Genomic DNA, 18,536 nt, shown 5'->3' on the forward strand with positions numbered 1-18,536 from the left:
CTCCTGCTGCTGCTGCCTCTGTTGCCTCTCCTGCGGCTCCTGCCTGTTGACACGCTGCTTGGTCCGGTTGTGGTGGGTGATTCTGTAACAGTTTTCTAGGTGTGGTGAAGGAGAGTCAGACCAAACTGCAGCATGTAGATTGTGATCCATGTTTATTAATGAACAAAAAACGTAACACGAATCTAAAACACAAACACTACAAAACAAAGAACGTAACGAAAACTGAAACAGCCTATACTAGTGAAAACTAACATAGACAGGAACAAGGACACTAAGGACAATCACCCACGACAAACTCAAATAATATGGCTGCCTAAATATGGTTCCCAATCAGAGACAACGATAAACACCTGCCTCTGATTGAGAACCACTCCAGACAGCCATAGACTTTGCTAGATCACCCCAGTAGCCACAATCCCAATACATACACACCAAAACCCCAAGACAAAACACCCCACAATACAAAAACCCCATGCCACACCCTGGCCTGACCCAATACATGAAGATAAACACAAAATACTTCGACCAGGGCGTGACACCTTTCTAATGTCAGCTAGAAACAAACTGAAGGAAATGGGAATTAGCTAATGCCTAAAGACATCTCTTTTCACGTTTGAGTCAAAAATCTGATGCTGCACAATACTGCAGTTGAAGCGACCGATCACACATAGGCATGTAATTATTACTGTTCTATTTCAGTTAACTTGAAAAGATTGTTCATTAATGTATACAATATATTAGATATAGTGTAAAAATCTCAAACATATAAGAAAGTGAATCATCATCTGATTATTCAGGACTTTATTAACTTCAGAGTTCACTGTTAGAAGCAGGACTGATGATACAGTAGGTGTCCTCTTCCTTCTCTCTGCTGGTCTCAGAACAGCCAATCAGCCCTGGGAACCATCATTCCAGCCATTTAAAACCTCTTTGAGAAAGGGGGCGGTATTTTCACATCCGGATGAAAAGCGTGCCCAAAGTAAACTGCCTGCTACTCAGGCCCAGAAGCTAGGATATGCTAGGATATAATTGGTAGATTTGGATGGAAAACACTCTAAAGGTTCTAAAACTGTTAAAATAACGTCTGTGAGTATAACAGAACTTATTTGGCAGGCGAAACCCTGAGGACAAACCATCCAGGATTTTTTTTGGAGTTGACTGTGTTTTCTATTAGTTTTCTATGAGGAACTAGATTTATGAGGCACCTGGTTCCTATAGCTTCCACTAGATGTCAAGAGTCTTTAGAAATTGGTTGATGTTTTTCCTTTGAGAAATGAAGAAGTACGGCTATTCAGAATGAGAGTCAAGCCAAGTGGATTCTTTTTTGGGGGGCGAGCGACCTGTAGCTCGCTCCACTTTGATTTTATCCGCTATTGAACACAGTATATTCCATCTTAAATTTGATCGATTATTTATGTTTTAGGATACCTAAGGATGGATTACGAAAGTTGTTTGAAATGTTTGGACAAAGTTTACAGGTAACTTATTAGATCTTTTGTTGTGATGTTGGGCGAGTTGGAACCAGTGTTTTTCTGAATCAAACGCGCCAAATAAATTGACATTTTGGGGATATACAAAAGGAGTTTATCGAACAAAAGGACAATTTGTGATGTTTCTGGGACATATTGGAGTGCCAACAGAAGAATATCTTCAAAGGTAAGGCATGAATTATATTGTTATTTCTGACTTTCATGTCGCACCTGCTTGGCTGAAATATGATTTTCATGTGTTTGTATGGTGGGTGCTGTCCTCAGATAATCGCATGGTTTGCTTTTGCCCTGAAGCCTTTTTGAAATCTGACATGGTGGCTGGATTAACAAGAAGTTAAGCTTTATTTTGGTGTATTGCACATGTGATTTTATGAAAGTTAAATATTTCTAATAATTTCATTTGAATTTCGCGCTCTGCCATTTCACTGGATGTGTCGAAACGTTCCACTAGCGGAACGTCTAGCCGTAACAGGTTTTAAGACAGCCAATCCCCTGCCTCTCACTCTAACAGACAGAATGACTAGTATATACCAGTGGCAGTCGGTGCCGTTTAACCTCTTGCTTCTACCTGGCACGCAGGCGTCCCATCTAGAGCTCTGGAAATGCAAATGCGCTATGCTAAATGCTAATAGTATTAGTTAAAACTCAAACGTTCATTAAAATACACATGCAGGGTATTGAATTAAAGCTACACTCGTTGTGAATCCAGGCAACAAGTCAGATTTTTAAAATGCTTTTCGGCGAAAGCATGAGAAGCTATTATCTGATAGCATGTAACACCACAAAAGACCCGCAAGGGGGCGTAAACAAAATAATTAGCATATTCGGCGCTACACAAACCGCACAATAAAATATAAAACATTCATTACCTTTGACCATCTTCTTTGATGGCACTCCTAGATGTCCCATAATCACTATTGGGTCTTTTTTTCGATTAAATCGGTCCATATATAGCCTAGATATCGTTCTATGTAGACTGTGTTATAAATGAAAAAAAAATAGCGTTTCATAACGTAACGTCATTTTTTAAATTCAAAAAGTCAACGATAAACTTTCACAAAACACTTCGAAATACTTTTGTATTAGTAAACGTTAATAAGCGATCAAATTAATCACGAGACTAAGTGTTTTCTATAGGGATCCATCTTGAAATACTGTCCGTCTATTTCTCAACCAAAATATCCGGTCGGAGACCGGAAGAAATGGGCTGTCTCTTGTTCGTTTGACCAAGAAACAAATCCTAGGCAAATGACAAGACTGGTGACATCGTGTGGAAGCTGTAGGTACTGCAACCTCAGCCATATTTAATGTCTTTCGCCCATAACAATGGGTTGAAGCGGCGGATGGATATATTTTTCCACCTTCAGTGATCAGATTTTCCTGCACTTTTCAATGAAACGCACGTTATGTTAAAGCCACAGCCGTGATTTAACCAGTTTTATAAACGTCTGAGTGTTTTCTATCCACACATACTAATCATATGCATATACTATATTCCTGGCATGAGTAGCAGGGCGCTGAAATGTTGCGAGATTTTTAACAGAATGTTCGAAAAAGTAGGGGGTAAGCTTAACAGGTTAAGGGCGGATGATAAGTTTTTTTTATGAACATGGCCTTATTTCTATTACAACATTCATATTCCATTCACCCAGCTCAATGAAACATTGATAGGTTTAGGTTACTACATGATACTCAAATGTTCCCTGTACCCATCATGAGGTTGCTACAACCTAGCCTATGAATGAAAGTTTACAACGTAGGTGCACAGGTCGAGAGAATATTTTGTAATCAAGGTGACAAACAGTGACACATTCAATACCGTCTTGCACACTCTTGCCTGCATCTAGTAATGATTAGTCCAATAGTTGCAAACGAGAGGTTTTATTGGACAAATTCAGGTATGTTTATCCCCGTTTAGTTTAGTTTGCTTCTGTTTAAGAACGTTTTCCAACAGAATAAGCGCAATCAATACACCCATGATCACACGCAAACATAGTTAACTTTCATTGCAGCCACGTACAAATACCTTGTTGTATATATAATTACTTCTCCTCTCTCCACGCTCTCCTCCTCTCACCTTTTACCTTTGCTGCCTGACAGAGTGCTGCTGAGACTACTGTAGAACTTCATTGCAAAATAGTTTGTTTTAATCAATTATTTGGTGTCACAAGAAAATATTTCATATAGTTTTATCTAAAACGGATAACTTTATTTATAGCTTTACAATTATTTATTTGTTTAATTCTCTGAGTAGGATGGTTCTCTCCTTCCACTTCTAAAGAGCCTCCACATGATGGGGATCAATCTACGGAGGACAATGACAAAACTCTGTCTGGCCATCTCTCAGTTATTTGGAGCAGTTAGTCAGCTGTAATAGTGCAAACTTACTATTGAAACGGAGGATAATGCCTATGTATTTACGTTTTAAATATATGTCTTCTGACAACACACTTTGTAACAATTTTCAGCAGAGTACCTGAACATGCATGAACTAGATTGAGATTGAGGTCTTTGATTGTAATTATTTTCGCCTCGAGGGCCTATTTATTGCCTACTTCCCTACTCTTCTACATTTGCACACACTGTACATACATTTTTCAATTTTCTTTTATTTTGTGTTATTGACTGTACGTTTGTTTATGTATAACTATGTGTTGTTGTTTTTGTCACACTGCTTTGCTTTATCTTGGCCAGGTCTCGGTTGTAAATGAGAACTTGTTCTCAACTGGCCTACCTGGTAAATAAAAATTCTTAATTCAAAAATTAATCAAAACATTTATATTTTTTCAGCTTTGTCTCTTACTTTTGCTCAGTCTGATGTTTGAAGACCTTCATCCTTGTAGGCACAGTTAATTTGGAATCATTCATCACTGGGGACCTTGGCAACTACAACTGGTTCAAAGTGAAAATTGGACAGTCTGAGTCAGTCCAGCCAGGAGACTGTGCTCTGAATTGGACAATACACACTGAGACCTGTGCAGGAGAACACAGTGTCTATTGGTTAAGACATGGCTCAGCAGAATCCCATCCAGGATAGCCAATACTATATTATATACAATGATACCAAAAAATGGAAAGGTTTACAGGTGGGGACATTCAAGTGGCGACTGAAGCAGATATGAGGATCTTTGTCCTCCTCTCCATCATAAGAACTGAAAGTCTCCTCTGCTGTCTGACCATCATCTTCATCATCTACACCAACAGGAAATAGATTAATTCAACGACTAATTTTCGCAATCCTTTTGCTGTTAAAAAACACATATGGTTTACTGTCTGTTAAAATGTTTCAATGCTCGTCAGCTTAGTTGACAATATCAAGGTAAAATGCCCACATGTTGATGATGCAGATTCGTTTGTAATACTTTTAGGATATTTCTGTTTAGACTTTCAATAAATAAATAAATCTTTATTGAAAATGCCTTTTTTTATTCAATTATGATAGATACAGTATGATATATTAACATATTGAAACACGATTATTGCTTTCTGGGAGCATACACAACTTCTCCACCCTGCACTCTCCCTCTTCCACACTCTGATTTGTTTATTGAGAAGCTCCGCACAGTGTCATTTTTATCAGAGTCTAAAATAAAGAAAGAGATACGTACGTCATCCACAATTACTAAATTACCCCAGCGATCCATATGATGCATACGATTTTATTGTCAATGTGAAGCAGTATAATGTCAAGAAAAAAATAGAAGGCCAAATGACTCACTTGGACTGTGGATGAAGTGTCCATGGTCAGCCCTAATTAAAAAACAAAACATATATATTTTTGTATTTTCTTGTTTGGCATTCATACATGATATAATATTAATACATTACATTAATATATTGCATTCATATATCATATATTTTGAATAAAGTATAACAAAGTCAAACTTAATCACCCTGCTGACTTTTTTGCAGAGTTCTCCTCCACAAGAGAATGTGTGTTGCAATCAGGATAATAATGATTACAACTCGAACAACCGTTATGTAGTTGTCATGCAGGTGAAAGAGGACCCAAAAGCGACTTGGCGAAAACAGAGTCTTTAATCCAGTAAAGTAAATACAATCAAAAAACACAACTTTCACTCGAAATGACGAGGACAAACTGGAGACTCGATCTTGAACAGCAGGTGAACAGCAGGTTGCCTCGGGAAGGCACTTGAACCAAACAGACTCAGACACCTGCTCACCACGCAGCATCTGAGGAAAACACGACACGACAGGGCGATACACAAACACAGCACGGTGAATTCTAGACAAGGAACCGACAGGGCAGAAACGAATAACAAGGAGAGAAATAGGGACTCTAATCAGGGAAAAGGATCGGGAACAGGTGTGGGAAGACTAAATGATGATTAGGGGAATAGGAACAGCTGGGAGCAGGAACGGAACGATAGAGAGAAGAGAGAGCGAGAGAGTGAGAGAGGGAGGGGGAGAGAGAGGGATAGAAAGAGGGAAAGAACCTAATAAGACCAGCAGAGGGAAACGAATAGAATGGGAAGCACAGGGACAAGACATGATAATAAATGACAAAACATGACAGTACCCCCCCACTCACCGAGCGCCTCCTGGCGCACTCGAGGAGGAATCCTGGCGGCAACGGAGGAAATCATCAATGAGTGAACGGTCCAGCACGTCCCGAGACGGAACCCAACTCCTCTCCTCAGGACCGTAACCCTCCCAATCCACTAAGTATTGGTGACCCCGTCCCCGAGAACGCATGTCCATGATCTTATGTACCTTGTAAATAGGTGCGCTCTCGACAAGGACGGGAGGGGGGGAGGGAAGACGAACGGGAGTGCGAAGAAAGGGCTTGACACAGGAGACATGGAAGACAGGATGGACGCGACGAAGATGTCGCGGAAGAAGCAGTCGCACAGCGACAGGATTGACGACCTGGGAGACACGGAACGGACCAATGAACCGCGGAGTCAACTTACGAGAAGCTGTCGTAAGAGGAAGGTTGCGAGTGGAAAGCCACACTCTCTGGCCGCAACAATACCTTGGACTCTTAATCCTGCGTTTATTGGCGGCTCACAGTCTGTGCCCTGTAACGGCAAAGTGCAGACCTCACCCTCCTCCAGGTGCGCTCACAACGTTGGACAAACGCTTGAGCGGAGGGAACGCTGACTCGGCAAGCTGGGATGAGAACAGAGGAGGCTGGTAACCCAGACTACTCTGAAACGGAGATAACCCGGTAGCAGACGAAGGAAGCGAATTGTGAGCGTATTCTGCCCAGGGGAGCTGTTCTGCCCAAGACGCAGGGTTTCTGAAAGAAAGGCTGCGTAGTATGCGACCAATCGTCTGATTGGCCCTCTCTGCTTGACCGTTAGACTGGGGATGAAACCCGGAAGAGAGACTGACGGACGCACCAATCAAACGACAGAACTCCCTCCAAAACTGTGACGTGAATTGCGGGCCTCTGTCTGAAACGGCGTCTAACGGGAGGCCATGAATTCTGAATACATTCTCGATAATGATTTGTGCCGTCTCCTTAGCGGAAGGAAGTTTAGCGAGGGGAATGAAATGTGCCGCCTTAGAGAACCTATCGACAACCGTAAGAATCACAGTCTTCCCCGCAGACAAAGGCAGACCGGTAATGAAGTCTAGGGCGATGTGAGACCATGGTCGAGAAGGAATGGGGAGCGGTCTGAGACGACCGGCAGGAGGAGAGTTACCCGACTTAGTCTGCGCGCAGTCCGAACAAGCAGCCACGAAACGGCGCGTGTCACGCTCCTGAGTCGGCCACTAAAAGCGCTGGCGAATAGACGCAAGAGTGCCTCGAACACCGGGATGACCAGCTAACTTGGCAGAGTGAGCCCACTGAAGAACAGCCAGACGAGTGGAAACAGGAACGAAAAGGAGGTTACTAGGACAAGCGCGCGGCGACGCAGTGTGCGTGAGTGCTTGCTTAACCTGTCTTTCAATTCCCCAGACTGTTAACCCGACAACACGCCCATAAGGAAGAATCCCTCGGGATCAGTAGAAGCCACAGAAGAACTAAACAGACGGGATAAGGCATCAGGCTTGGTGTTCTTGCTACCCGGACGGTAAGAAATCACAAACTCGAAACGAGCGAAAAACAACGCCCAACGAGCTTGACGGGCATTAAGTCGTTTGGCAGAACGGATGTACTCAAGGTTCTTATGGTCTGTCCAAACGACAAAAGGAACGGTCGCCCTCCAACCACTGTCGCCATTCGCCTAGGGCTAAGCGGATGGCGAGCAGTTCACGGTTACCCACATCATAGTTGCGCTCAGATGGCGACAGGCGATGAGAAAAATAAGCGCAAGGATGAACCTTATCGTCAGACTGGAAGCGCTGGGATAGAATGGCTCCCACGCCTACCTCTGAAGCGCCAACCTCGACAATGAATTGTCTAGTGACGTCAGGAGTAACGAGGATAGGAGCGGACGTAAAACGTTCTTTAGAAGATCAAAAGCTCCCTGGGCGGAACCGGACCACTTAAAACACGTCTTGACAGAAGTAAGAGCTGTGAGAGGGGCAGCAACTTGACCGAAATTACGAATGAAACGCCGATAGAAATTAGCGAAACCTAAAAAGCGCTGCAACTCGACACGTGACCTTGGAACGGGCCAATCACTGACAGCTTGGACCTTAGCGGAATCCATCTGAATGCCTTCAGCGGAAATAACGGAACCGAGAAAAGTAACGGAGGAGACATGAAAAGAGCACTTCTCAGCCTTTACGTAGAGACAATTCTCTAAAAGGCGCTGTAGAACACGTCGAACGTGCTGAACATGAATCTCGAGTGACGGAGAAAAATCAGGATATCGTCAAGATAGACAAAAACAAAGATGTTCAGCATGTCTCTCAGAACATCATTAACTAATGCCTGAAAAACAGCTGGCGCATTGGCGAGACCAAACGGCAGAACCCGGTACTCAAAATGCCCTAACGGAGTGTTAAACGCCGTTTTCCACTCGTCCCCCTCTCTGATGCGCACGAGATGGTAAGCGTTACGAAGGTCCAACTTAGTAAAGCACCTGGCTCCCTGCAGAATCTCGAAGGCTGATGACATAAGGGGAAGCGGATAACGATTCTTAACCGTTATGTCATTCAGCCTCGATAATCCACGCAGGGGCGCAGAGTACCGTCCTTCTTCTTAACAAAAAGAACCCCGCCCCGGCCGGAGAGGAAGAAGGCACTATGGTACCGGCGTCAAGAGACACAGACAAATAATCCTCGAGAGCCTTACGTTCGGGAGCCGACAGAGAGTATAGTCTACCCCGAGGAGGAGTGGTCCCCGGAAGGAGATCAATACTACAATCATACGACCGGTGAGGAGGAAGGGAGTTGGCTCGGGACCGACTGAAGACCGTGCGCAGATCATGATATTCCTCCGGCACTCCTGTCAAATCGCCAGGTTCCTCCTGAGAAGTAGGGACAGAAGAAACGGGAGGGATGGCAGACATTAAACACTTCACATTACAAGAAACGTTCCAGGATAGGATAGAATTACTAGACCAATTAATAGAAGGATTATGACATACTAGCCAGGGATGACCCAAAACAACAGGTGTAAACGGTGAACGAAAAATCAAAAAAGAAATAGTCTCACTGTGGTTACCAGATACTGTGAGGGTTAAAGGTAGTGTCTCAAATCTGATACTGGGAAGATGACTACCATCTAAGGCGAACATGGGCGTAGGCTTCTCTAACTCTCTGAAAGGAATGTCATGTTTCCGAACCCATGCTTCATCCATGAAACAACCCTCAGCCCCAGAGTCTATCAAGGCACTACATGTAGCACCCGAACCGGTCCAGCGTAGATGGACCGACAAAGTAGTACAGGATTTTGATGGAGAGACTTGAGTAGTTGCGCTCACCTGTAGCCCTCCGCTTACAGATGAGCTCTGGCTTTTACTGGACATGAATTAACAAAATGTCCAGCAACTCCGCAATAGAGGCACAGGCGGTTGGTGATCCTCCGTTCCCTCTCCTTAGTCGAGATGCGAATCCCTCCCAGCTGCATGGGCTCAGTCTCTGAGCCAGAGGAGGGAGATGGTTGCGATGCGGAGCAGGGAAACACCGTTGATGCGAGCTCTCTTCCACGAGCCCGGTGACGAAGGTCTACCCGTCGTTCTATGCGGATGGCGAGAGCAATCAAAGAGTCCACATCTGAAGGAACCTCCCGGGAGAGAATCTCATCCTTAACCACTGCGTGGAGTCCCTCCAGAAAACGAGCGAGCAGCGCCGGCTCGTTCCACTCACTAGAGGCAGCAAGAGTACGAAACTCAATAGAATAATCCGTTATGGACCGTTCACCTTGGCATAGGGAAGCCAGGGCCCTAGAAGCCTCCCTACCAAAAACTGAACGGTCAAAAACCCGAATCATCTCCTCTTTAAAGTTCTGGTACTTGTTAGAGCAATCAGCCCTTGCCTCCCAGATAGCTGTGCCCCATTCTCGAGCCCGGCCAGTAAGGAGTGAAATGACGTAAGCAACCCGAGCTCTCTCTAGAGTATGTGTTGGGTTGGAGAGAGAACACAATCTCACACTGCGTGAGAAAGGAGCGGCACTCAGTGGGCTGCCCGGAGTAGCAAGGTGGGTTATTAACCCTAGGTTCTGGAGGCTCGGCAGGCCAGGAAGTAACAGGTGGCACGAGACGAACACTCTGGAACTGTCCAGAGAGGTCGGAAACCTGAGCGGCCAGGTTCTCCACGGCATGGCGAGCAGCAGACAATTCCTGCTCGTGTCTGCCGAGCATGGCTCCTTGGATCTCGACGGCAGTGTAACGAGCGTCTGAAGTCGCTGGGTCCATTCCTTGGTCGGTTCCTTCTGTCATGCAGGTGAAAGAGGACCCAAAAGCGACTTGGCGAAAACAGAGTCTTTAATCCAGTAAAGTAAATACAATCAAAAAACACAACTTTCACTCGAAATGACGAGGACAAACTGGAGACTCGATCTTGAACAGCAGGTGAACAGCAGGTTGCCTCGGGAAGGCACTTGAACCAAACAGACTCAGACACCTGCTCACCACGCAGCATCTGAGGAAAACACGACACGACAGGGCGATACACAAACACAGCACGGTGAATTCTAGACAAGGAACCGACAGGGCAGAAACGAATAACAAGGAGAGAAATAGGGACTCTAATCAGGGAAAAGGATCGGGAACAGGTGTGGGAAGACTAAATGATGATTAGGGGAATAGGAACAGCTGGGAGCAGGAACGGAACGATAGAGAGAAGAGAGAGCGAGAGAGTGAGAGAGGGAGGGGGAGAGAGAGGGATAGAAAGAGGGAAAGAACCTAATAAGACCAGCAGAGGGAAACGAATAGAATGGGAAGCACAGGGACAAGACATGATAATAAATGACAAAACATGACAGTAGTTGAGCAATCCGGCTTGATTCTCTTGAGAAGTAGAAAAATACATATATTTAAAAGGAGGGAATTTTTCAGGTTGCTGACCAGAATCCCCTGTCATATAATGTATAATACCTGTACCCAAATTTGGTGCCCTGTGTGAGGACGACATGCTTTGCAGAAATAGTTAAAAAAGGTATGCATTAATTATAATTGTGTCTTACAAGGTCTAACCCTCAATGTCCCGCCTGGTTCCGTTCACTTGAGTTGATTAACAGGCTAAAGAGAACCACACAACATTTTCACATTTAGAAATTAAAACCGGAAACATAGTTTCCTACTAAACATTCTGTTTCTTTACATACTTTGAATCATGAGATACACACCATCTCCAAAATAGTATTCATTATACCAGAATATTCCACAATGATATGATCCAACATCAGTATGAGGTAAAGGCTAATTGATGTAGGTGTCAAATGTATGCATTCACATCCTCATTTGCATAAGATTTACAGTAAAGCCATGTCAATAAATTGAGTCAAGGAAGAGGACAATGTCATTATCTTACAGTAAATAGCTAATGAAACACAGGGGAAATGGACTAGGCAGTCTAGATATTCACATATAGTACATACAGATGAATAGCGGGGTGCATACACAGTACTGGTGCAGTACTGTGATCAGTAGGCTTCTTGCCTCACAGATACAGAGAAAGGAACCTTTTTTCTCTGATTGGTGGGAGATGCATCAAATAACACCCTTACTGGTAGCAGTGGTGTGAATTCATGGGGTAACAAGGAAAGTCAGGCTTTGTCACGACTAGTCAAGGTGGGTGGAATCAGGCGCAGAGAGCAAATAATGAATAGAGGTTTATTCTCCGGTGAACAACAATAAACACGGACAACCCAAAATACAGACAGGGTGAAAAATATCCAAAACAGGAATAAACAGACAAACCGGAGAAAAAACACAAAACACCGACAGCCGAAACGAAATGACAAAAACAAACAATCCCGCACAAAACAAGGGCGGGACAACCTACATTATATACAGATACTAATGAACTAACACACAGGTGAAAACAATCAGACAAAACCAACAGATAACCGAAAAGGGATCGGTAGTGGCTAATAGGACGGTGACGACGACCGCCGAGCACAGCCCGAACGGGCAGGAGAGCCAACCTCGGCGGAAGTCGTGACAGGCTTCCCCATTAAATTGACTAGTAAAATGTATCTTTCCTTCAATTGTAAGAGGCTGAATTTTATCTCGCTGGAGAAAGCATCCCGAGCCATTCAGCATTGAGCTAAACTGAGCGGGCTCAACTCTGTGTGGTCCTGGTACACCAAAGTGTCAAGGGAAGCAACCTTGGATTTGTCATCACTTCTATCAAATCCTATTGCGTATACGTGATTGTATACGTGATTGACAGAAAAACTTGAATTGTTACATCTCGTTGTGTTGTTGTCCTCCTGTTGCTACCTAGCCAGATAATATGGTCATTTTCCAAAATTAGCCATGGATGGAGATAGGGATTTGGACTTGTGGTTTTACTTAATTCCCCGTACAGGCCAATGATTATAACAGCGATTCTGAACAAACCATTCATTCATACATTGAGGTGCCCCTGGTCTGAGAGGATAGAAGTTCAATGTGTAGCTAGATGTAGAAGGCTAATGTTAACAAGCTAACGTTGCCCATGAATGGAAGTTAGGCTAACGAGCAAGCATTTAGCCAGGTAACATTCAGTAGGACAACAAAATATTACAGCGTGTATGACAGAGTGATAGACCGGTTTGTCAACATGAAAGAGAGGAGGATGGCGTTTCTCTACAAGTAAGGTTAGTCAACATGTTTTTCTACCTGCACAGACACACACACACACGCGCACGCACACACACGGAAATCAGAACCATGGACAGCCACATCATATTTAATGTAGCTTACGTTCATTGGACTAAATCGTTTTTGGTATCTTTTAGTTGTCACTGAATTAGACTAAGCAGAGATGGTTTGATCAAGTTGAAATGTTGAAGTTGAAATGGTGCTGGAATAGTGGAGGCAGCTTCTGTTTTCTGTGCGACTTGAGGTGACTCTCTTTGTGGACTTCATTGGACAGAGGCTGCTATCCGGTATTGTGATAAAACAAAGGTGATGTTGCATTTATTCTGCCACTGTGTCTTCTTATTATCTCGACCTTTATATCACGGTTGCAAGAAATATGAATTATCAGGTTATAGATCAAATAACGGAATTATCACAACACATAGGTTGTAACATGGCTTGGCTTTCCCGGTGATTGTACCCACACACCTACCAGACACCGCTACTGCCTGGTAGGTGTGTAAACCGACACTGCACTTCTTACAAAGAGAGCATTTATTGTAAATCATATACATGTTTATCTGTGCGGTATGTGGAGTCAGAGTGATTCTCATGGCCTCTCCTGAAAAATGTATTTGTATCTCAGCAACTCTAAACTTGGTTAAATAACAGTTAAATAAAAAAGCACTTCTTCTGTGATACGAAATAGATGTGTGTTGGTGTTCCTCCATTTCTAATGTTGTGATGGAGCCTGACACATATTCAGCTAAACTGATATTCCTTTTAATCATTTTGTATATTTGTATATGTGGTGGCAGAGATGTTCTGTAGACAGAGAATAGAGATGAACGGAGTTCATTAATGGTTTATTATGTTAAAAACACACAGTCCTAGAGCAAAAATGGGATTCTCCATCAGATTATTTCTTACAAACTGTCAAAAGATATGTCTATTTAAGGCATTACAGGATTACATAAATCTAGACAATGTTAAAATTACATTTTCTTTGTTACATTGTAACTCATTTTTGTTATTAAAAGCAGTTCAATTATGCTACAAATAGTAAAATGGTTCTTCTTGGAGTCTTTGTGACAGTGGTGATATCTTTCACTGCTGCTGCAGATTCCTGACATCAGAGTACACTGCATCCTCTCTGCTGGTCTTCTCTCGCTGTTCTAGAGGAGGACTTCTTCTTGGGGGTGAAACTGACAGCTGCGTAGTTCAACACGTCACTGTCTTGATTCTGAGGGGGGTGGAGCCATGAGGAAATACATTATGATGACAGCATGATCTACTATATAATGTTTCTATTCTCCTTTGGAAGAAAACACTCTACAAAAGACATTTCTGTTCAGACTGTACAACCACTACAATGACCTGACAGTCAGTGGAACAGAGACAGAAGTTCCATGGAAAAATTACATCTAGTACACTGACCTATTACTTGCAAGAAATGTTTATAACATAAAAATCATTAATAAGCTGAATACTAAATGTAAGGAAAATGTAATTGCATATTCTTGTTAAAACTGAAAATATACTCTATTTACAAATGTTGACAAATTTACCTGATTGCCCTGGGACGTTGGGACATCAGTCTTCCCTTCAAAGAGATTGAAATAGAGGAAGGGTGTCATGTTTTGTCTTATATTGTCTTGTCATTTTGCTTTTCCTTCTGTTCGTTTTCCCCCTGCTGGTCTTTTTAGGTTCGTTCCCCTTTTTCTCTCTCCCTCCCTCTTTCTCTTCTCTCTATCGTTCCGTTCCTGCTCCCAGCTGTTCCTATTCCCCTAATCAATCATTTAGTCTTCCCACACCTGTTCCCTATCTTTTCCCCTGATTAGAGTCCCTATTTCTCCCCTTGTTTTCCGTTTCTGCCCTGTCGGATCCTTGTATATTGTTCACCGTGCTGTGTCTTTGTATCGCCCTGTCGTGTCGTGTTTCCCTCAGATGCTGCGTGGTGAGCAGGTGTCTGAGTCTGCTACGGTCAAGTGCCTTCCCAAGGCAACCTGCAGTTTATTATCGAGTCTCCAGTCAGTTCTCGTGATTACGAGTGGAATTGTTTTTTATGCTTTATTTACCGCTCCGATTTGTCTAGGAGTATTGCTATTTCCTTTAACTGGATTAAAGACTCTGTTTTTGCCAAGTCGCTTTTGGGTCCTCATTCACTTGCATAACAAAGGGCAGCTATAATTTTTTACGACATTCTATCTCTTTTTAACCTCATGTAGTTAATTAACAATTGTTAAACTTTGATCATTTAACATACATGTCAAGAAGGTACATTGCATAGAGATGCATGAAAATCTATATACATCAGCTATAACATTAGATACATTGGATACATTAGATATAAAGTAATACCTCTTGCACAGCGCCCAGACAAGAAGAAGGGTCACTATCCCCAGAACGATGTTGGAGACGACCAATGACAGAACAGTAGGAGTCAGATGAAATGGAGGATGATGCTCAGGAACTGTGGAAAGGGTATCAGTGAATTCATATTATATTCATGAGCACTTAGGAAGATCATCAAACAGTAAGAAATCAAAAGCTGATGGTGATTATTGTATAGCTTGTTGAGGCAGATCTATGGGATCGCTTTGAGGTAGGTAGTTTGCATGAATATACAGTATTGCCGTGGCAATGTACAGATTAAATGGGATTTACCTTGAAGGTCCAGCTTGGTCCCGTCTCCAAACAGTATCTCCCCACATGAAGCCACAGCACAGTAGTAAGTCCCAGCATCAGAGAGGCTGAGGTTCGTCTTGGGGAGGTTGTAGACACATCTCTGTGTAGGAGACCCAGCCTCAGTGCTCTTCACACACTGATCACTCCTGTTTCCATGGGTGTAAATGATTCCTGGAAGGGATTCTCCTGAGCCATGTCTGAACCAATAGACACTGTGTCCTCCTGCACAGGTCTCAGTGTGTATTGTACAGTTCAGAGTCACAGAGTCTCCTGGTTGGACTGACTCAGACACAGGCTGCTGGAGCACAGACATGCTGTTGGACTCTGAGTCTGAAGGTGTTTGGGTGAAAAATATTACAGCCATGCATTCATCAGTAGCATTTGAATAAACAGTTGTACGAACATGTCAACATACAGGGCCACAAAATTTGCAATGGTGGAAAAAGTCCTCAATGTCATACTTGAGTAAAAGTATAGAAATTTCTCAAGTAAACGTGAAAGTCACCTAGTAAAATAATACTTGAGTAAAAGTCTAAAAGTATCAGGTTTGAAATGTACTTAAGTACAGTTGGGGGGAAAGTACTCAAATGTCAAGTGAATGCTATACATCAAATTCCTTCTATTATGCAAACTAGACGGCACACTCTCACACTCCAACACTCAAGACATCATTTACACAAACCCGGTATATGTGTTTCGTGAGTCCGCCATATCAGAGGCAGTAGAGATGACAATGCGTTATATTGATAAATGTATGTGCGTCAATTGGACCATATTGCTGTCCTGCATGAGCATTTGAAATGTATGAGTACTTTTGGGTGTCAGGGAACATTTATGGGAGTAAAAGTATATATTTTCTTTAGGAATGTAGTGGAGTAAAAGTCAAAGTTGTCAAAAAATATAAATGGTAAAGTAAAGTACAGATACCCAAAAAAACAACTTAAGTAGTACTTTAAAGTATTTATAATTAGGTACTTTACACCACTGAACATTTTGAAATTGAAAAAACAAATGTTTAGCTACCTTTGACAATTAAAACAGTTCCCTCTCCAATAGTGAGCTCATAGATGACTCTAGTGGAACAATAGTATGTAGCTGAGTCCCCTGGCTCTGTCTTGGATATGGTCAGGTTACAGCTGTAGTCTCCTCTCCTCACACCCAAACGTTCGGTCTCAGTAAAGTCCTTGATAAAGTTGTTGGAATAAAAACTATCTCGGCCAATATATGGTGATGACGCCATGTGAAGGGGTTTCTGTCCAACACTCTGCTTGAACCAATCAAAACTGGTCACTGACACATTTGGACGAAAGCAAGTGAGAGTCACAGTGTCTCCCAGCTCAGCAACCATCACAGGGGTTGGTTGGATTACGTTTTGTTTGGTAAAAGCACAAACTGTCAAAGCAAACAAACAAAATGGATCAAAGACAAAGACATGGATAAACCATTTCTATTAAAACGACATACTTCAAATTATTAAAAAAGGAACTAAATTAAAACGTCTTACACTTACCCAAATTGATGTAAAACAAAAATAAGTGTCTGACCATCATTTTTACATCAGTCACTTCTGCACTGCATAGTGTGTGGGTCTGACAGTGGCACACCTTATATATGATGACACTTTATACATGTAGCCATCAAACAGTGGGAGGGAACACTGAAACGAGAGATTTTATTGGCTGACTACCATCTTACAAGTGTGTCCTCTGGCTTACCATAGTTTTAAAAAGTTTAAAGAAGACATTGTAAGTAAGTCAGAGTTACTGGATTCTGACTAATAAACACATATGTGGCTATGACATAATATGAGTTAACCCTATCTAAAAGTGTGCCTAGATCGAACAAATAGGGAGAATACCCATGACCTCTTGATTAGTGAAAGATCTCATAACTTACTCACACTTCACTGCTTGTTGCCCAGTGGCTGTAGAGGGCACTTTTTTTCAAATACGAGGTTTGGGTGGGAAGGAACCCACTATACCCTGAGTGAGATTCATTATCTATCAAAGTCAGCCCACAGATATAAATAGATGGATGATGACAAGGCTTGATGGAATCGGAATTTGGTTGTGGCAAGTGGTGGAAAAAGTACACAATTGTCATACTCGAGTAAAAGTAACGATACCTTAATAGAAAATGAAAAGTAAAAGAGAAAGTCACCCAGTAAAATACTACTTGAGTAAAAGTCTAAAAGTATTTGGTTTTAAATGTATTTAAGTATCAAAAGTAAATGTTATTGCTAAAATATAGTTAAAAGTAGAAGTATAAATCATTTAAAATTCCCTATAATAAGCAAACCAGACAGCACCTTTTTTCGTGTTATTGTAATGTATGGATAGCCAAGGGCACACTCCAACACTGAGACATAATTTACAAACGAAGCATGTGTGTTTAGTGAGTCCGCCAGATCAGAGGCAGTAGGATAAGTGCGTGAATTTTCCTGTCCTGCTAAGCATTCAAAATGTAACAAGTACTTTTGGGTATCCGTGAAAATGTATGGAGTAAAAAGTACATAATTTTCTTTAGTAATGTACTGAAGTAAAAGTAAAAGTAGTCAAAAAATATGAGTAGTAAAGTAAAGTACAGATACCCTGAAAAACTACTTAAGTAGTACTTTAAAGTATTTTTACTGAGGTAATTCACACCACTGTTTGTGGCTCACAAACTTCTCTGAATCTTTTTATCCAGAAACAAACTGTTTGTGTATTGGTTTCCTTGACTTTAATGGTGGCTAATCTGACGCAGGCTAACTCAGAACAACAGGCCCTGTGTTCTGGAATCTAATCTGTTTACTGGAGAGTAAGCCATGTGGTTTGGCCCCTTATGACAATTGTATCATCATCATTATTATCATCATTATATTACATATAAACATTGACTCTTATTTTTAAATTTATGAGTGCAAATCAACGTAACTTTTTTATTTATAATTTGGGGGTATGAAATAGAAAATAGAAATTGTTCAAATCCCTACAGAATTTGAATTTGATGACCTGCTGTGGTTCTCATCGTTGTCCACTAGAGCGCGGCATTCTCTCATATTTCACCTTTGGATAGATATTGCTGACAGCGTCACGAAATCGATGCGCAGGCTTTAATGGGGCAGCAGTTTGTTTTGTTGTGATTCTGGACGGAAAGATAGCAACAATGACAAGAAACTGCCATGTGGGGAATCGTAAATCGCTAATTGAAGTTAGTTGCATCTTGT

General features: G+C 42.2%; 1 pseudogene; it reads right to left on the reverse strand.

Moving 5' to 3' along the window:
- Window positions 1-13,538: 13,538 nt before the first annotated feature.
- LOC124014495 lies at window positions 13,539-17,755 on the reverse strand (annotated as a pseudogene).
- Window positions 17,756-18,536: the final 781 nt, after the last annotated feature.

This window comes from Oncorhynchus gorbuscha, linkage group LG25 (assembly GCF_021184085.1).
Source record: "Oncorhynchus gorbuscha isolate QuinsamMale2020 ecotype Even-year linkage group LG25, OgorEven_v1.0, whole genome shotgun sequence".
NCBI classification, from domain to species: domain Eukaryota; kingdom Metazoa; phylum Chordata; class Actinopteri; order Salmoniformes; family Salmonidae; genus Oncorhynchus; species Oncorhynchus gorbuscha.